The 21890-nt window shown below is 40.2% G+C and overlaps 1 long non-coding RNA gene across 1 annotated transcript in view; it reads right to left on the reverse strand.

The window, feature by feature from the left end:
- The window catches only part of LOC138982765 (uncharacterized), a 265337-nt gene that overhangs the window by 33842 nt on the left and 209605 nt on the right, over positions 1-21890 (reverse strand). The gene's annotated exons all lie outside the window — the stretch shown is intronic.

A 21890-nucleotide genomic window follows, 5' to 3' on the forward strand; every position in this document is an offset into this window, starting at 1 on the left:
TTTCAAATAGTTCTGTGACTTGCAGAATGCAAGAGAGAGAGAGAGAGAGAGAGAGAGAGAGAGGGGGGGGGAGGGAGGGAGGGAGCAGAGAGAGATAGCGAGAGAAAGGGGGGGGGGGGGTGGGAGGGAGAAAAAAGGGGAGGGGGTTAGGAGGGAGTGAGGGAAGCCTACAGAGATAGGTAGTGAGAAAGAGAGAGAGAAAGACAGAGAGAAAGAGAAGACAGGGAGATTTTTAGGAGGGAGGGAGGCAGACAGAGAGAGAGAGAGAAAGAGAGAGAGAGAGACACACACACACACACACACACACACACACACACACACACACACACACACACACACACACAGATAGAGGTATAGACAGACAAGACAGACAGACAGACAAACAGACAGACAGACCGACAGACAGACAGAGACAGACAAACACACACACACAACTTCACGTCGTTCCGCTCGCTATCTCAGAGCTACCAAGGACGGTCCATCGCTTCACTTTGTCATATACAAAAACATCAACATCCTGACTGCTTCTTATTCAGAGTTTGAATTGTCAGAGATTTCACTTTGAAAGAGAGGGTCAAAAATAGTCTTTTTTTAAATACATTTAGTCAAGTTATTACTAAATGTTTTAACATAGATGGGGAATCGAAGCCAGGGTCGTGGTGTATGTGTGTGTGTGTGTGTCTTTGTGTGTGTGTGTGTGTGTGTGTGTGTGTGTGTGTGTGTGTGTGTGTAGAGCGATTCAGAGAAAACTAATGGACCGATCTTCATGAAACTTTACATGAGAGTTCCTTGGTATAATATCCCCGGACGTTATCTTCATTTTTTCGATAAATGTCTTTGATGACGTCATATCCACTTTTTGTGAACGTTGAGGCCGCACTGTCACGCCCTCATTTTTCGATCAAATGGATTAAAATTTTGGTCAAGCTATCTTCGATGAAGAAAGCATATAAATATGTTATATTCGGATTAAAAACAAGCTCTGAAAATTTAAAATATAAAAATAATGATTACAATCAAATTTCCGGAATCGATTTAAAAACAATTGCATATTATTCCTTGTCGGTTCCTGATCCCCAAAACATATAGATATGTTATGTTTGAATCAAAAACACGCTCAGAAAGTTAAAAAGAATAGAGGTACAGAAAAGCGTGCTATTCTGCTCAGCGCAACCACTACCGCGCTATTCTGGCTTGTCAATTTCACAGCCTTTTTCACGAGCCGGGGACTGACGATGCTATACGGTCTTGGTGACAAAATGCAGTGCGTTCAGTTTCATTCTGTGAGTTAAACAGCTTGACTAATTGTAGTAATTTCACCTCACGCGACTTGTTAATCGATTGTATCTCTTTAAGAAATTCATTCGCGGAAAAGCCCCGACTTCTGCACAGAAAGCAGTCGAGCGTTTGATATTTGTTATGTGTCCAAGTAGAGGGATGGACTTATGCCATGATGGCCATTCCCGAGCCACTTTAAATCAATTCTAATGCTGTGCCGGCCAAAACAAATACAAATGTAACGGTTTTGGGTGTGACGAAAAAAACCCAGGCCCGGAGTGCTATGTAAATTATGAGCAGTTCTCCCAAACCCATATAAACAAGAAAAGCAAACGCTTCATACGGTTCTCCTTCGTCATGTCCACACGGGTTTTGTAGGTCTTAAAAAGAGGATATAACTACCTATGACCCTGTCCACCCCCACCCCCCCAACAACAACAAAAAATAAAAAAATAAAGCTGTTCCAGCTTCATAAAATAATGTTCTACTTTCACTTCCAACTGATTGACACAAACTTGATCCTTATATGACCTGTATCAATCCATTCAACCCTAAGAATATTTCACACATATCGATCCAAAACAACCTCCTTCCCATCAACATCATCAGTAAATATGATTTCAAGACGCATTAATTTATTTTGCCAGTGATTCATTTCAATCAAAGTAATCTGTCTGCTTCCCAACCGCCTCACCCGAACAGCGCAGATCAATTTTTGCTCAACCTTACCAGAGCAATACCTCCCAGATTGATGCCAAACGTAACATAATTCTATTTTCGAGGGATTGTTCGTGATGTTCTTCGTTATGTCACACCTATCTCGAAAACTAAGCGTTGTACAAGATCAGCGCCCTTCCATTATTCTTGGTTCCCTTTTATTTGCAGTGTCCAGAACCGGAGTCTACAAGAAGCACAGAGACCAAACAGCAACGGGTGATGTCGACAAGGAAATTTACGTCAGGAGCGTCATTGACTGCGCCAACTCGTGCACCGAGGAGCCCGGATGTACAGCGTTCAATCTGCAGTCCAAATGGACAGCGGGGAACGGCAGGGGACACCGGCGAGTGTGTCAGCTGTTGGCCTATGGGGGTGTCAACCACCCCGCTTCACTCAAATCGCTAAACGGCTGGAACTTTTACCTGCTGGAAGGTACCACTGCAACAGTGGTGTGAAAGACGGAAACAGTGGTATCAAAGACCGAAACAGTGGTGTGGAAGACGGAAACAGTGGTGTGGAAGACGGAAACAGTGGTGTGGAAGACGGAAACAGTGGTGTGAAAGACGGAAACAGAGGTATGAAAGACGGAAACAGTGGTGTGGAAGACGGAAACAGTGGTGTGAAAGACGGAAACAGAGGTATGAAAGACGGAAACAGTGGTGTGAAAGACGGAAACAGAGGTGTGGAAGACGGAAACAGTGGTGTGAAAGACGGAAACAGTGGTATGAAAGACGGAAACAGTGGTGTGGAAGACGGAAACAGAGGTATGAAAGACGGAAACATTGGTGTGGAAGACGGAAACAGAGGTATGAAAGACGGAAACAGTGGTGTGGAAGACGGAAACAGAGGTATGAAAGACGGAAACAGTGGTGTGGAAGACGGAAACAGAGGTGTGGAAGACGGAAACAGTGGTGCGGAAGACGGAAACAGTGGTGTGGAAGACGGAAACAGTGACATGTGCAAATTACCCAGAGATGGTAAATCCAGCGAATGAAATTGCTTTGGACGCTCTAGCACCGTTAGTTTTATCCGAACAGGAGGTGAGTCCATATTAGGAAATTGGTATATATTTTAATGTAATTGTTGTGAACATTGGAGGAAAACATTATTACCAGTGCATTCTTGGAGAAATTCAAACGCAGTCAAATTGAAATATTTATCTAAATTAACGAAAAAATGAATGTTATTGAACTTGTTATATTTTCTAAAAGAATTTTGATTATATTCTCACGTCTTGTACAGGGTGACCCAAAAAAAAGAGTACCCAAACAAAACGTCATAAATTGAACAAAAATAAAGCAATCTTCATAAAAATTTATTTACACACACAAGTAGCCTCCGGCATGATTTCAACAGAAAATGTTAGCGTTCTAGCTTGTCTTTCAGGAAAGTTATGCTCATTCTACCGAACATGCTCCAAATGGCCTCCCCCGGATTTAAATCCCCCAGATTTCTATCTTTGGGGGTTCCTGAAAGACAACGTCTACAGGAACAACCCACAGACAATCGCAGAACTCAAGCGAGCCATCACAACAACCATTCGCGGAATCTCGCAACAGGTCCAGATCCAGATCCAGAGTGTGTGCGGGTGATTGATAACTTTGCGCGGCGAGTTCAAGTTTGCCTGAATCGGCGCGGAGGCCATTTGGAGCATGTTCTGTAGAATGAGCATAACTTTCCTGAAAGACAAGCTAGAACGCTAAAATTTTCTGTGCAAATCATGCAGAGGCTACTTGTGTGTGTAAATAAATGTTATGAAGATTGCTTTATTTTTGTTCAATTTATGACGTTTTGTTTGGGTACTCTTTTTTTTTGGGTCACCCTGTATTAAAAATATCTGTCCTGTTAACACAGTTGTTTTAATCCAGTTTGGTCTATAGATGTTTTTTATTTACGAAGTGTTGTGTCCTATTATAACATTTCATTTAATGTTGATTTTATTGTATTTTTTTCAAATTCATGAAACCCTAGGGTTTTCATTTAAAAAAAATGACGATGTAAGAATATGCGTGTAATGCCAGTCTCGAGATGTAGGAGACGAATTTCATTATATATTTCAGTGTGATTTTGTTGAACATTTGAGAAAAACAGTGTTACCAGTTCATTTTTGGAGAAGTTCAAACGCAGTCATTTTTAAACATTTATTTGAATAAACGAAAAAACGAATGTTATTGAACTTGGTATATTTTACTAAGTATACTTTGAAAGAATTGTCATCATATTCACATGTCTTTTATCAAACAATCTGTCCTGTTAACATTTTTGAGTTATAATCGATTAATTAATAATCCCGTTTGATCTATTTATGTTTATTATCCGGCTATGAAGTACTGTTGTGTCCTATTATTACATTTCATTTGTTGTTGTTTTTATTGTGTGTTTTTTCAAATTCATGTCACCCTAGGGGTTTTTGAATTAAATGTTGCCTTGTCTTGCTTTGCCTTGGGTAAAATGTTTTTTTTTAATTGTTTTACATGTAAAGGCTTTACAGTGCAGGACAGCACATAGACAAGGGGGCAAAGTCATAAAAGTCATTAATTAATAATCCCGTTTGATCTATTTATGTTTATTATCCGGCTATGAAGTGTTGTGTCCTATTATTACATTTCATTTGTTGTTGTTTTTATTGTGTGTTTTTTCAAATTCATGTCACCCTAGGGGTTTTTGAATTAAATGTTGCCTTGTCTTGCTTTGCCTTGGGTAAAATGTGGTTTTTTTTAAATTTGTTACATGTAAAGGCTTTACATTACAGGACAGCACATAGACAAGGGGGCAAAGTCATAAAAGTCATTAAACAGAACACACGTGGACAATTACAACACACAGGGAAGGGGGGGGGGTGTGGAAGGACATGGCTTGGTGGTCGCAGTAACAAAAATATATAAAGTAAAAAGAACCTAAGGGTTACATTAAGACATGTATATACAAGCGCCAATCCTTGTAAAATTTATCTAGCGTATTATTCATAGCTGCGTTGTACTTTTCACAAATAAACATTTGCTAAAAATGTCTACTAAATGTCTTAAAAAAGAGGGATCTTTTTGTGCATTTTGGAAACATAGATGTGGTGTTTGGTACAAATTATTAACACATCAAAAACTGTATCGGTGACTATTTATTTATTTATTTATTTACGAGGATTTATATCGCGCACGTATCTCACCACACAAGGCGACTCAAGGCGCATGTTACCTATTAATGCCGTGTGAGATGGAATTTTTTACACAATATATCACGCATTCACATCGGCCAGTAGATCGACTGCCTTTAGGCGCTGCATCCACCTTTCACGGCCTATTATTCCAGGTCACACGGGTATTTTGGTGGACATTTTTATCTACGCCTATACAATTTTGCCAGGAAAGACCCTTTTGTCAATCGTGGGATCTTTAACGTGCACACCCCAATGTAGTGTACACGAAGGGACCTCGGTTTTTCGTCTCATCCGAAAGACTAGCACTTGAACCCACCACCTAGGTTAGGAAACATTGTAGGTGACTACATTGTTTGTCACTCCAACCAGTTCTTTGGAAAATGTTATATTGTCACAATGTGTGCAATTTGCCTTTAACCAATTTACAAATTATATCCAAAAAGTCTGCATTTTATCACACTCCCAAAACGTATGTATAAGGGTTTCTTCGTCTCTACCTCAAAATGTACACAATGACGTATCCACAATCTTTCGCAAAAATAGAAACCGTTCTGTCGGCAAAATTCTGTGCAATAATCTGTACTGGAACCATCTCAGACAGGTATCCTTTGTTGTTTTAAACACATGTTGAAAAATAACCTTCTTATTTATCAACAGATTAAGACTATTTTTCAATACATTTTGGGACAGTAACATGTTCGAAGCGCGCGCGCGCGCGCGCGCGAGTGTGTGTGTGTGTGTGTGTGTGTGTGTGTGTGTGTGTGTGTGTGTGTGTGTGTGTGTGTGTGTGTGTGTGTGTGTTCGTTCGTGTGTGTGTGTTCGCGTGTGTGTGTGTGTGTGTGTGTGTGTGTGTGTGTGTGTGTGTGTGTGTGTGTGTGTGCGTAAATGTGTGTGTGTGTGTGTGTAAGTATGTCTGTGTGTGTGAGTGTGTGTGTTGTGTGTGTGTGACATTTGCACGCCAAAAAACGACCGGTCTTCTCGTAAAAGGATCTCATTCGTCACACAGCATTCCGTTTACTGAACTCACGAGGCGAACACTAACTGCTTTTCCACTGAGCTTGAGACTTTTAACCCTGCTTCGTTTGTGCTGCAGTAAAATAATGTAATTCTCCGACAAGGGAAACAACCGCTGTATTATTGCTATTTGAATTGAATCAAGATGGTTGCCTCCCCTGGAGACCTCCACTGGAGACCATTTTCTTAATAAAAAAAACAAGTCGCGTAAGGCGAAAATACAACATTTAGTCAAGTAGCTGTCGAACTCACAGAATGAAACTGAACGCAATGCAACACTCGTAGCATCGTCAGTCCACCGCGCACGGCAAAGGCAGTGAAATTGACAAGAAGAGCGGGGTAGTACTTGCGCTGAGAAGGATAGCACGCTTTTCTGTACCTCTCTTCGTTTTAACTTTCTGAGCGTGTTTTTAATCCAAACATATCATATCTATATGTTTTTGGAATCAGGAACCGACAAGGAATAAGATGAAGGTGTTTTTAAATTGATTAGGACAATTTAATTTTGATAATAATTTTTATATTTTTAATTTTCAGAGCTTGTTTTTAATCCAAATATAACATATTTATATGTTTTTGGAATCAGACAATAATAAAGAATAAGATGAACGTAAATTTGGATCGTTTTATAAAAAAATATTTTTTTTACAATTTTCAGATTTTTAATGACCAAACTCACTCATTAGTTTTTAAGCCACCAAGCTGAAATGCAATACCAAACCCCGGCCTTCGTCGAAGATTACTTGACCAAAATTTCAACCAATTTGGTTGAAAAATGAGAGCGTGACAGTGCCGCCTCAACTTTCACGAAAAGCCGGATATGACGTCATCAAAGACATTTATTGAAAAAATGAAAAAAATGTATGGGGATTTCATACCCAGAAACTCTCATGTCAAATTTCATAAAGATCGGTCCAGTAGTTTAGTCTGAATCGCTCTACACACACACACAGACAGACACACACACACACACACACACACACACACACACGCACATACACCACGACCCTCGTCTCGATTCCCCCCTCTACGTTAAAACATTTAGTCAAAACTTGACTAAATGTAACAAGTCGCGTAAGGCGAAAATACAACATTTAGTCAAGTAGCTGTCGAACTCACAGAATGAAACTGAACGCAATGCCATTTTTCAGCAAGACCGTATACTCGTAGCATCGTCAGTCCACCGCTCATGGCAAAGGCAGTGAAATTGACAAGAAGAGCGTAGTAGTTGCGCTAAGAAGGATAGCACGCTTTTCTGTACCTCTCTTTGTTTTAACTTTCTGAGCGTGTTTTTAATCCAAACATATCATATCTATATGTTTTTGGAATCAGGAACCGACAAGGAATAAGATGAAAGTGTTTTTAAATTGATTTCGACAATTTAATTTTGATAATAATGTTTATATATTTAATTTTCAGAGCTTGTTTTTAATCCAAATATAACATATTTATATGTTTTTGGAATCAGAAAATGATGGAGAATAAGATGAACGTAAATTTGGATCGTTTTATAAATTTTTATTTTTTGTTTACAATTTTGAGATTTTTAATGACCAAAGTCATTAATTAATTTTTAAGCCACCAAGCTGAAATGCAATACCGAAGTCCGGGCTTCGTCGAAGATGACTTGACTAAAATTTCAACCAATTTGGTTGAAAAATGAGGGCGTGACAGTGCCGCCTCAACTTTCACGAAAAGCCGGATATGACGTCATCAAAGACATTTATCAAAAAAATGAAAAAAACGTCTGGGGATTTCATACCCAGGAACTCTCATGTCAAATTTCATAAAGATCGGTCCAGTAGTTTAGTCTGAATCGCTCTACACACACACAGACACGCACATACACCACGACCCTCGTCTCGATTCCCCCCTCTACGGTAAAACATTTAGGCAAAACTTGACTAAATGTAAAAAGAATGGTAGGTAATTGAAACGTTATTTTTTTTATTAACAAAACAATACGTTACATTTAATAATACGTCGACCCAAAGATCTTTGAAGTAGACAGACAGACAAACAGACAGACAGACAAACAGACAGACAGACAAACACTTATGAAACAAATAAATGACTTATCTCAAGATCGTGTAGCTCGCTTGCAATGTCCGCGAGGTACTAACCTTTTTCTTAGTTTTGTGCTAATTGTTTTGCCCTTTGTGTTATGATTTTTGGCTCACGTAAGTGTAGCCTATGCGATCGTAACTTTGTCTGTCTGTGCGTGCGTGCGTATGTGCGTGCGTGCGTGCGTGCGTGTGTATGTCTGTGGTAGAAACTCTAACATTTGAAGACGTCACATTACATTGACGTCACATTATGACGTAAGAGGGTTAGACGTCACGCGAAGGAAGTACTGAAAGTCTCGGTCATTATTATTTTGAGCGGGCCGAGACTAGTTGACAGTCGTGTCCCTGTAAGTAGGCTACATGCAGACAGACAGATCTAGATCTAGTGTCTCGCTTTCTTGTGCTTTCTTTTGCACAGTTTCACCATGCTTTTTCTCTGTGTGTGTGTGTGTGTGTGTGTGTGTGTGTGTGTGTGTGTGTGTGTGTGTGTGTGTGTGTGTGTGTGTGTGTGTGTGTGTGTGTGTGTGTGTGACGGAGTGATTGAGTTTGTGTTACTGTTTGTCGATTTCTTACGTGAGCCTTGATGGCTTCGCCTCTTGTCTGTATTGATTTCTTCAAGCAGTCAAAGGGACAAACACATACATTTCAAAAGTAGAGTTCTTCTCGTGTAAATAATGTAGCTCATCATGTCAGACTTCTCCAGGCTATCAGATGGGATCAGACCTTCCCTCCACTCAGTAACATGCTGAAAATAAACTGCCTGGCTGCGGTCGGTGCTTGGTTGGAATGTGCCTTTGAAATTCAACTGTCCATCCGGGGTTTTTTTACACGGGAAAGTGTGTGTCTTTGGTATATCTCTTGTCCTGTACAGTAAATGTGGGTGTTAATTCTTTCTCCAATGGAAAATATGTTTCTGTTTCTTGCAGATTATGACTGACTTCATTGTACCAAATAACTTACCGTTCTTTTTTTATTCTGAATTTTGGAACGTCAGCAGTATATCTGTTTTAAGTTTTAAAAGCTGTTATAATGTTGAGTAAAGTGTCTTTCTAGCACTCGGACTGGTTTTAACATTGACGGCATCAACACAAAGATCTCCACCAGACTCATCTGCGCCTAGCTTTCTTTGACGAGTAGACATTTTTTACAGTTAACTGGTTTTTATATTTGGTAAAGTTTTGTCTAAATGTTTTAACGTAGAGGGGGGAATCGAGATGAGGGTCGTGGTGTGTGTGTATGTGTGTGTATGTGTGTTTGTGTGTGTGTGTGTGTATGTGTGTGTGTGTGTGTGTGTGTGTGTGTGTGTGTGTGTGTGTGTGTGTGTGTGTGGAGCGATTCAGAGAAAACTACTAAACCGATGAAATTTGACATGAGAAATTCTGAGTATGGCATCCTTATATCATTTTTTTGATATATTCTTTGATGACGTCATTTTCGGCTTTTCGTGAAAGTTGAGGCGGCACTGTCACGCTCTCATTTTTCAACCAAATTGGTTGAAAGTTTGGTAAAGTAATCTTCGACGAAGCCCGGACTTTGGTATTGCATTTCAGCTTGGAGGCTTAAAAATTAATTAATGAGTTTGGTCATTAAAAATCTGAAAATTGCAATTAAAATTATTGTTTTATGAAACGATCCAAAAATAATTTCATCTTATTTTTCATCATTTTCTAATTTCAAAAACATATAAATATGTTATATTTGAATTAAAAACAAGCTCAGAAAATTAAAAATATGAATAATTAGTTATTAATTTGTTATTAATTGTTTGTCTGTGCACTTAAAAGACCGTTGGGTCGACATATCTGTGAATGTATTGTTTTGTCAATAACAAACGTTCCAACAACCTACCTTTCTTGTTTTTTGATTCTAAAAATATGAAAATTATGATTACAATTAAATTTCCGCAATCGATTTAAAAACAATTTCATCTTATTCCCTGTCGGTTCCTGATTCAAAAAACATATAGATATATAATGTTCAAATTAAAAACAAGCTCAGAAAGTTAAAAAGAATAGAGATACAGAAAAGCGTGCTAACCTGCTCAGCGCAACCACTACCGCGCTGTACTGGCTTGTCAATTTCACTGCCTTTTCCACGAGCGGGGGACTGACGATGCTATACGGTCTTGGTGAAAAAATGCAGTGCGTTCAGTTTCATTCTGTAAGTTCGACAGCTTGACTAAATGTAGTAATTTCGCCTTACGCGACTTGTTTTTTTTTCTTGTGTGTTTAAACCGACTATGCTGCTGAAGAACGATTTAACAAGTCATTTTCTTCCTCTCAGGAACCCCACCCCTCCGAGTGCGGACGGGGTCAGCTGGCCACATTAGTTACTGGACAGTCGGAGGTCAGGCAGTCTGGACATTTGTTCATCTCGGACCATCAAAGACAACCTTGCGCAGGATACCGTCAGGTTCTGGGCCGCCATTTTAGATATTGCGGGAACCCCGGGTCTCATTGGCTAGTTCTGACCTTCCGTTCCGGGCACAACTGCAGGACTTCTTTCGTTGATTTGCTTAATATCGTTCACCTTTATCACATCTGTTTATTGTTACTCTTGTTGTTGTCGTAGTAGTAGTTATTGTTGTTGTTTTAGTGATTTTTTGTTTGTTTGTTTGTTTGCTTAAAGGCATATGTACGCGCTCCCGTGTTTACAAAGTGTAGTTTGCCCATAATCGATGTCAAACGCACCATAAGACCATGTAATGACGATATGTCGCCATGCGCGGACCATATACATGCATTACAGCTTGTTTTAGAGTCTCAAAAACTTTGGATGTAAACAAAGACGCGGAGTTATTTCCCTTGCGTCAACGCTACCTCTGTTGGCAAATCTATAAATAGGACGATCCAGATCAAAATGAAAATTAACATATCTCAACATTGAAGGGGTCCTAGACCACAATATTTTGCAGGGAACTTAATTTAGCATGTCTCCAGCTGTTGGTAAAGCAATTAGCGTGTATAGTCATCGAGTACATATGGCTTTAACGCCCAGCCGACTTTTAGTGAATATATATATACTAGAGGAATACCCGGCTTCGCCGGGGTGAATCGCGAGACAGAGAGTGAGAGACAGACAGCGTGGCGGTTCACCACATTCACCTTTGAAGGCGAAGTCCTCTCAAACGGGATTGAGAATTTTAGAGCTTATTTCTAAGCCCTATATTATCTGTTATGGCTTCTCAAATGCCAGAACATACAGACAGACAAAAGCCGCCAGACCCCATCACAAACAGAACTCTACAATCCACAGGTGTTGCCTCCACACACACACACACACACACACACACACACACACACACACACACACACACACACACACACACACAGACACAGAAGTGGTATATATCTATGTATATATATAAATATATAGAGATAGATGACAGTGTATTTTTCGATAAATAGATTCGACCTTTGCACTTTTACAGTGAGGACAACTTACGGGTACATGCAAGCAAAGCCCACAACTTCTAAGGCGAACAACTCTGCAGAGTCTGCTGTGAAGGGCGACGGAAGTCTCCCTGTCACACTCGACCCCCTTTGAATGAACTTTGTCCCCAAAGTTCTGAACCATGGACCCGCCAAGCTTAGGTCCCTCCCAGGTGGAATGGGAACAGCACGAAAATGATTCAGAGGCCTGAATATTTCATGTCGAGTCCCATCGCTGTCGACGACGCCAAATGTAACCGAGTGCCGAAACACCACAATCACCTTTGAAGGCGAAGTCCACGCAAACGGGATTGAGAATAACTGTTAGGCCCCCCCAAAAAATAGGTGTGGTTACGGTAACATAGCCAAAAAAAATAGGGTAGGTAGGTAGGCAATCACTTTTTTTTTTAACTTTTTTTTCTAATGTGTACAAATTAAACCTACCGTACTTTCCCGGGTGACAAGGCGCTTTGTTATCTAAGACGCACCCCCTTCTTTTTAAAAAAAAATTGTAATCCAGTCACCCATTGGACGCAGGGGGCCAATAGGGCGCACCAAAATGACCCAGTTTTTGCCATGAGAGGTGGTTCCCCTGTCATATCTGAGAGAGGAAACACTTCCTGCATCGGGGTCAGTGACCGGTCAGTGACCAAAGGCATTGTGATAGCTGGGTGGCCTTGTTAAAAGACACGACCTTCTTCCCAGGGGTCAATGACCCAGTTTTTGCCATGAGAGGTGGTTCCCCTGTCATATCTGAGAGAGGAAACACTTCCTGCATCGGGGTCAGTGACCGGTCAGTGACCGAGTTTAACAGAGTGGAAATCTGTGTGTGCGGCCAGATCAAAGGCAGGGCAGTACCTAGTAGCTGAAACATGCATTATCACAAGTTGTTTGACTGGTACTCAAGCGGTCTCTTTGATTTTTTTCGTATTTCATACACGGATTAGGCGCTTGTTATACAAGACGCAGGGGTCGAACTCGAGGAAAAAAGTCGCGCCTTATGACCCGGAAAGTACGGTACTTGACAGGGAAATAAGTGTGCGACACGGGCGCTTTCGCTTTCATTGCGTTTTTTGCACTCGTTTTTTTGTGTGTTTTTTTGGGTTTTTTTTGTTGACAAATGTAATAAAAAGTTATAGGATCGGCCCCTAAAAATAGGGTAGGTCGGGTTACCGTAACCACACCTATTTTTTTTTTAGGCCTTATGGCTTCTCGAAGGAAGGCCTGAACATACAGACACATATAATGATAAAATCGTTTATTTAACGTCACTCTGTAAAAACATTGGCGACATTTGTCTTAGATTAAAACCACACACAGGCGCGCACACAAACTTTCCCTTTATGTACAGTGGTTCACCACCCACCCACCCCCCGCACACTCTCGCTCATCTAATTAAAAATGGTAATAAGAGATACTTGGATATAAAATGGTATTCTTAAAGGTTCTGATAAAAATATAAAGTAGCTATATGAGAAGCAATGGCGTCAGCCGCAGCAATGTCTCTTCATATCCAGGGACCAAGTGGGTGCGTGTGCACAAGTCCAGCGATAAGTTTGGGACCTTGCCACCCAAAGTCTTTATTAAAACTTAAAAGATAGCTTAATTTTTCATTTGGGGTATTTGGCAGGATGTTTCTATTCGAGTTTATAAATTGAGTCAGGGGTTGAAAGTGGCATGAGTTCAAATCACACTCCAAAGTCAAATGAGCAATGCTGAGGTCGGATTGACAGGTGCATTTAAGCTCTAGAAATTGGTAGTTCCCAGCTTCTGCCCTTAGGCGGTTAATCCTTTTTATTACACGTGGGCATGCATTATAGGTGTTCATTTGTTTTGGTGGGGCTTCCCGGATGAGCCAGCCAGAGCTTATAGCCGTGTGCATGTATTTGTTCCTCCATTCTCTCCAGAGAAGAGAGTCTGTAAGGCTACTGATCTCAGAAGCAGACAATGGCAGGTCTACCTCGGAGGCGCCTATGCCTTGGGCAGCTTCTTTAGCGGCTTTGTCTGCTCTCTCGTTGCCAGGCACGTTCACGTGTGCTGGACACCAGACCAGGTTAATCTCGCTTCTTTTTATATTTAGTCAAGTTTTGACTAAATATTTTAACGTAGAGGGGGGAATCGAGACGAGGGTCGTGGTGTATGTGTGTGTGTGTGTGTGTGTGTGTGTGTGTGTCTGTCTGTCTGTGTGTGTGTGTGTAGAGCGATTCAGACTAAACTACTGGACCGATCTTTATGAAATTTGACATGAGAGTTCCTGGGTATGAAATCCCCATACGTTTTTTTCATTTTTTTGATAAATGTCTTTGATGACGTCATATCCGGCTTTTCGTGAAAGTTGAGGCGGCACTGTCACGCCCTCATTTTTCAACCAAATTGGTTGAAATTTTGGTCAAGTAATGTTCGACGAAGCCCGGACTTCGGTATTGCATTTCAGCTTGGTGGCTTAAAAATTAATTAATGACTTTGGTCATTAAAAATCTGAAAATTGTAAAAAAAAATAAAAATTTATAAAACGATCCAAATTTACGTTTATCTTATTCTCCATCATTTGCTGATTCCAAAAACATATAAATATGTTATATTCGGATTAAAAACAAGCTCTGAAAATTAAATATATAAAAGTTATTATCAAAATTAAATTGCCCAAATCAATTTAAAAACACTTTCATCTTATTCCTTGTCGGTTCCTGATTCCAAAAACATATAGATATGATATGTTTGGATTAAAAACACGCTCAGAAAGTTAAAACAAAGAGAGGTACAGAAAAGCGTGCTATCCTTCTTAGCGCAACTACTACCCCGCTCTTCTTGTCAATTTCACTGCCTTTGCCACGGGCGGTGGACTGACGATGCTACGAGTATACGGTCTTGCTGAAAAATGGCATTGCGTTCAGTTTCATTCTGTGAGTTCGACAGCTACTTGACTAAATATTGTATTTTCGCCTTACGCGACTTGTTTTTATAATTTTATTTGCCAGCTCCTTTGTGGCAATGACAAGATCCTGTCTTTTTGATCTTTTGTTAGTTCTTAATGCTTCAATGGCTGCTTTGGAGTCAGAAAGGAGGAGGAGTGTTCTTGAGGTTGAGATGAACAAGCGACATGCAGACGGCAAGGAGCTCAGCTGAGAAGATCGAGTTTCTGTTGCACAGTTTAAATTTCCCAGTCAGGTCATCGCTGGGGATTACAAAAGCTGCGCCAGCCTTCTTGTCATCCAAAACTGACCCGTCTGTGTAAACATGAACATGGCCTTTGTATATAGTATCAATGTGCTCAAGGGCTTGTAACTGATCATCCTTTGTAGCTGTACAATATTCTGTGTCAAAATTCATTTCTTTCATTGTCCATGAGGGATCACGAGATATGGGGTTTTGGGCCACATAATTTGGGTCTACACTGATTTCGTTAAAGAGTGAAGCATTGAATTGAGCCAGGGAGGTGAAAGTAGTGCCAAAGTGGGCCTTTTTGTTTTGGACATGGTTGTAATGCGGTTGTAGCTCCCCTTTTGTTGAGTTTTGCACTGTGTTGGCTCGAACATTGTAATCCGCGCAGCACTTACGTCGCCACATGTATACAGACACACCAAAGCCGCCAGACCACATCACAAACAGAACTCTACAATCCACAGGTGTTGCCCACACACACACACAAACATACACACACACAGAGAAGCCGTATATATATATATATATATATAAATATATAGAGATAGATGACAATGTATTTTTCGCGTGGCTATAAATTGATTCGACCTTTTCACTTTTACAGTAAGGACAACTTACGGGTGCAATGAAAGCGTTCTGGACAGTGCAGTGACATTCTAAAAATAGTAACGTAGTAACGGGAATATGGATTGACGCCACACGAAAGAAGGGAGATAAACGCTGAAAACACTGGAGAAGCTTAGGTCCCTCCCAGGTGGAATGGGAACAGCACGAAAATGATTGAGTGGCCTGAACATTTCATGTCGAGTCCCATCGCTGTCGACGACGCCAAATGTGACCGAGTGCCGAAACACCACAATCACCTTTGAAGGCGAAGTCCACTCAAACGGGATTGAGAATAACTGTTATGGCTTCTCGAAGGAAGGCATGAACATACTGACACACCAAAGCCGCCAGACCACATCACAAACAGAACTCTACAATCCACATGTGTTGCCCACACACACACACAAACACAGAGAAGCCGTATCTATATATATGTATATCTATATCTATAAATGTATAGAGATAGATGACTGTCATAAAGTGGTTTGTATGTGAAATAAATGAAATGTACGTGTTCTGCCCTATTGCACTGTCTCTACCCTTTTTCACACCAAACACTTTAAACAACAGAAATTGGGAGGATACAGGCTTGTTATTTCCTCAACCAAAACAACATAATACTTCACTTCAAATACATCAATAACAGTCAACATTTCAACACATAGCTCACACAATCTTCTAGCTTTCACTCAATGCATATGAATACATATTACAAAGATACTATCAATTATAGATTAACGCACAAAAGAAGGTACTGACAGACACTCACGAGTTCGAATCACGGCTCACTGCATGTCACCAGTTTCACTTCCTTGTGTCGCTGAATCCTCGTAGAATAATGAATTCACAAACAACTCTCGTTGTAGATGCCAACACACACCTTTCACGACAAAGATGATTATTCACCGTATAGATGCCTCACGCACCTTTCACGACGAAGATGATTATTCACCTTACAGATGCCTCACGCACCTTTCACGTTTCTCTCCGAGAAACCCTTCCGCCATTAGCGAAACAACCGTCGTCAGCTACGACCGGTAATGATGAAGACTCCTTCGTCTAGTCATCCTCCTGCGACGATGTGGTCTCTTGCTTGCCACCATCGTCCCGCGCTTCTTCGTGTAAGGTCCCTCCCTAGTACACGCCATGGAAACCCCTCATGGAAGCTCCTAAAGAATTTAACCAAGTCTTAATACAACATTCTCTAAAACCATCTCTTCGTCCAAACGTTCATGTACCAACTCATACATTCTCGTTCATTCTACGTTCACATTCCGTCCACATTCAATATCCAAACTAATACTTAATCTATGAATAACACTGCCATACAAAGCATCACCGTCTTAAACATAACATAAATACGTAACATTTATGTTCAAGGAATTCCCCATGAAAAACCGTAATACAATTACATCAAGAATTCTCTCAAAACTTCACACTAAGATTTAGTGCACGTTGTAGACACTAACCTTTACACTGCAGCTATGTAATCAAACTTCAATAATGTACAACATACCCAGCAAACAATTTTACGTTGTATTCACGTTATATTCACGTTGGGTTACGTTGGGTTTACGTTGCGTTTCAACGTTTTTTTACGTAGATTTGTATGGACGAAATCACGTGGGAATAACGTTGGAAAACAACGTTGCATTTTACGTGACACCAACGTGAATGCAACGTGAATTATTGGTCGAAGTGGATTGTTCGTAAAAACATTACGTGAATTTTACGTTGTCACAACGTGAATTTTTGGTTGTGGTTGTGGTTTGGTTGAAATTGCGTTGCATTTTTACGTAATGTCCACGTGAATGGAACGTAAATTTTAGGTCAAAATTTAGATCAAAAATTACGTGAATTCTACGTTGACACAACGTAAAAGTTGTGTTTTGGTGCATTTTTCCTGATAAAATTTACGTGAATTACACGTCGACACAACGTGAATTTTTGGTTGTGGTTGTGGTTTGGTTTGATTTCGACGTGAATGCAACGTTGAGAGTGAATGTAGGTTTTGGTAAATGTATACACGCATACACACCAACTTTCACACTCAGTCACAGATCATAAGGACTATTACATGTAACACCATAAACTCAAGATACGATCAACAATTTTATTTCATAACAAAAACATGCATATTATGTTGCGGAGAAACTAAAAATGCACGCAGCTTTGCAGGGCAACAGCACAGCATATTCAATCGATTTCATTCTTTGTCCTGGTGGTCCTCTTCTCCCAGGCAGTCCTCTATGCGCCTCTTTGATGCTGGTCGCTAAACAAAGCAAAGACAGCACATTGATATTAGTGACACCAGAGCCTCCATAATGTCTGGAGTAGAAATACACATCTTTTCAACTTAGGTCACTTTTTAGTAACTTTCCACTGCCTACTATGTCTCTGGCCTACTGCCAACTGAGTGTTGACACTACATGTATTTCTTTTTAATATATGAAATGAAGCATTATGTCCCTTCTTCGAGCCTTGTTGTGTCAGATTTAGGCCGCAAGCCAAGACAACAAAAGACTGTGTGCCAGTGTGTATTCCTTCCATAAGAAATGAAGTATTTCAAACGAAAATTGATCGTTTCAGAACAGTTTGGGGGTATTTTATTTGTATTTGCATCATTAAGACATTTGACCTGGAAGGGAAACTGTCTTTAATCTGTGTACAAGAATTAAATGTTTGTAATTGTCCAAACACAAATAACATCCGTTACTGCTATATATATATATATATATATATATACGAATCACACACACTCACACACAAACTCACACTAGCGCGTCACCTTATTCCCACTACTATGAGTTATACACAACTACAATAAGCGATAAACGTTTCATATGCTGATCAGGATGCAATGAACTTTGACACGCTCCAATTAAAGCCCATTATAGGGGCCGGTGTCCGTCTCTCTCCTTGAGGATAAAAGGGCTCACAGCCTTTTCAACATTGTTATCAAAATCAAAGTCTTTCGGTAACCTGGAAAGCTCCTCGGAGCTAGTACTGTCTCAATTATCCACCGATCGCCGTAGGTCGAAGTTGAAGACTATCAAGTGTATGCATGTTGTAGAGGTGGAAGGTGCACAGAAAATGGAAGCAATCATTACAATCAAACTCTGTTTCCTGATTCCAAAAACATATAGATATGATAATTATGTTTGGATTAAAAACACGCTCAGAAAGTTAAAACGAAGAGAGGTACAGAAAAGCGTGCTATGCAGCACAGCGAAACCACTACAGCGCTGAACAGGCTCGTCAGTTTCACTCCGTTTTGCACAAGCGGCGGACTACTGTCATTGTGAAAAAATGCATTGCGTTCAGTTTCATTCTGTGAGTTCGACTGAGCTTGACTAAATGTTGTATTTTCGCCTTACGCGACTTGTTTTCTAACCTTCATCTGTCCGACACGTGCGATCTCACTTTTTCAGTGAGTTATTTTTTCCCTCTAACATCTGGTTGCCAGACTTCCGTCAACCTCTTGTCAAATGTCACACTGTGATTCTCACGTATCTGATCGCTTCTTTAAGAGCACTTGACAGTGTCCAGTCAATCACTTCTTTCAGACGGGTCATAAAATTGCAAAGGCTCCTGATTGCCCCGCTCCTGTACGCTTCGTTGGGAAAAGTCGAAGAGGCTAGCGGAAAACTTTGGGGGGAGGGTCTATGGGGGGGGGGGGGGGGGGGGAAGGGGGATCTTAGATTGAGAGGAGACGGAATGCATGGAACGGAACTTTTATGAATCGTTTTGTAGTTTTTGTGTCTGGGGCATGTAAACAAAACAAAAATGAGCAAAATTCTGAGAGAATAACGGGAGCTTTATCAAAGCAAATTTGTTTTACAGTTGTTGTGATTATTTAACGACAAGAGGAGACACAATACAATTTTTTTTATACTTTTGATTTCTAAGAGTTGAAATCAATTACGCAGATATATTATAAGTCTACAAAGCCATGACGGTGCCAAAATAGCATGATAGCATTTTTGAATATTTCACTAATCAGAGCAGCAGAATTCTAACTTCATTATATAAAATCAATCTAATCAATGAATTTAGTAAGCACTGATCATTAAAAAATCTCACAACTTAAGAACAGCATACCTCTGCATAAATTACGCTTATGCAGTATGTTTCTTCCGATTAATGCAAACACTTTTTTTTCGCAGAGCAGGGACCCGGCATTGATACCGTCACCTGAAAATCAGTGGCTGTGTTGTAAGACCTACATTTTGTAATTGACAATGACTTGAAAAGGCACGTGTCCTAAGCATATAGGAAAGGTAATACATGTACACTCAACGGTGTCTTTTGCACACTGCTATCTGACAAATTATTTAGAGCGGTCATCAGAAGCAGGCGACGATAGTCGAGTGATTTATTACCCACGGGGGGTTGAAGCTGCAGACAATTAACTGTGAACTGAGAAGGGGTAAGCGGTGGGGGCGGAGGGGGGGGGGGTAAAAGGGTGGGGTGACAGGCATAAAATAATGAAAACTTGTTATGGTCCGACTTTGGGTTTGGTGTGTGTTGGCTACGCTGATGTCTCAAGTAGACTCACGTTCATAAGGGGGTGGGTAAATCAACATGGTCGGCAATTTTATGATCCAGGTCGACAAAAGACAGTCAAGTGTGTAATTAGCCAATCAGTCAGATGACATCAAGGTGTAAAGTTCTGAATTCTTCTCATACCACCGTTCCGACCTCATCTCTCGGACAAAAGTTGGACAACCAAGTTTTGGAAGAAATTTTCAAGGAAGAATGACATCACCGGTTTCTGGAAAGCAAGGATTTGGGACAAAAGAAAGAATAACTGACACTATGACACACACACACACACACACACACACACACACACACACACACAGGCACGAACTCAAACAAACACACTGGCACACCACACACACACACACTGACACCACACACACACACACCGACACCACACACACACACACACACACTCACACTCACGCACGAACACATTCATACAAACTTGCGCGCGCGCGCACTGATTTCTAAACAACAACAACAATAAGCAGTGAACGATGCATGCTAATCATGAGGCAAGAAATGAATGTGGCAAGTTTGATTCAAGTCCGGCCTTTGTCGAAGATTGCTTTGCCAAAATTTCAATCAATTTGATTGAAAAATGAGGGTGTGACAGTGCCGCCTCAACTTTTACAAAAAGCTGGATATGACGTCATCAAAGGTATTTATTGAAAAAATGAAAAAAAACTTCCGAGGATATCATTCCCAGGAACTCTCATGTAAAATTTCATAAAGATCGGAGTCCAGTAGTTTAGTCTGAATCGCTCTACACACACACACACGCACAGACACACACACACACACACACATAGACACACACACACACACACACACACACACACACACACACACACACACACACACACACACACACACACACACACACACACACACACCACGACCCTCGTCTCGATTCCTTCTCTATGTTAAAACATTTAATCAAAACTTGACTAAATGTAAAAAGGCAAAACAACTCAGGGTTGAAGCAGCCTGCATGCAACTGAGGACAACAACAAGTCGCGTAAGGCGAAAATACAACATTTAGTCAAGCTCAGTCGAACCAGAGACATACATGGTCGAACTCACAGAATGAAACTGAACGCACTGCATTTTTTCACAAAGACCGTAGTCCGCCGCTTGTGCAAAACGGAGTGAAACTGACGAGCCTGTTCAGCGCTGTACATAGTGGTTTCGCTGTGCTGCATAGCACGCTTTTCTGTACCTCTCTTCGTTTGGTTTAAACTGTTGCATTCAACGTTTGTGCATTATTTACAAATAAAAAACGCATATAGAGTAAACAACAACAAGCATAATGCTTATAGTGGTGTTTACAGTTTTCTAGAAAAATACATATAAATGGCGGCTATTGTACAGTTTAAATGAAGAGCAAGCAAACATGAAACGAAAATTGAATGAAAACTGTACATCAAAACAAAAATCCGTTTAAGAATACATATATTATATTTTTCGTTTTAACTTTGTGAGCGTGTTTTTAATCCAAACATATCATATCTATATGTTTTTTGAATGAGGAACCGACAAGGAATAAGACGAAATTGTTTTTAAATCGATTTCGGAAATTTGATTTTGATAATAATTTTTATATTTTTAATTTTCAGAGCTTGTTTTTAATCCAAATATAACATATTTATATGTTTTTTGAATCAGATAATGACGCAGAATAAGATGGAATTGTTTTTGGAACGTTTGATAAAAAAATAATGTCAATTACAAGTTTCTGATTTTTAACGACCAAACTCACTCATTAGTTTTTAAGCCACCGAGCTGAAATGCAATACCGAAGTCCGGTCTTTGTCGAAGATTGCGTGGCCAAAATTTCAATCAATTTGATTGAAAAATGAGGGTGTGACAGTGCCGCCTCAACTTGTACAAAAAGCCGGATATAACGTCATCAAA

Source organism: Littorina saxatilis, linkage group LG12 (genome assembly GCF_037325665.1).
Source record: "Littorina saxatilis isolate snail1 linkage group LG12, US_GU_Lsax_2.0, whole genome shotgun sequence".
In the NCBI taxonomy this organism is placed as follows: Eukaryota; Metazoa; Mollusca; class Gastropoda; order Littorinimorpha; family Littorinidae; genus Littorina; species Littorina saxatilis.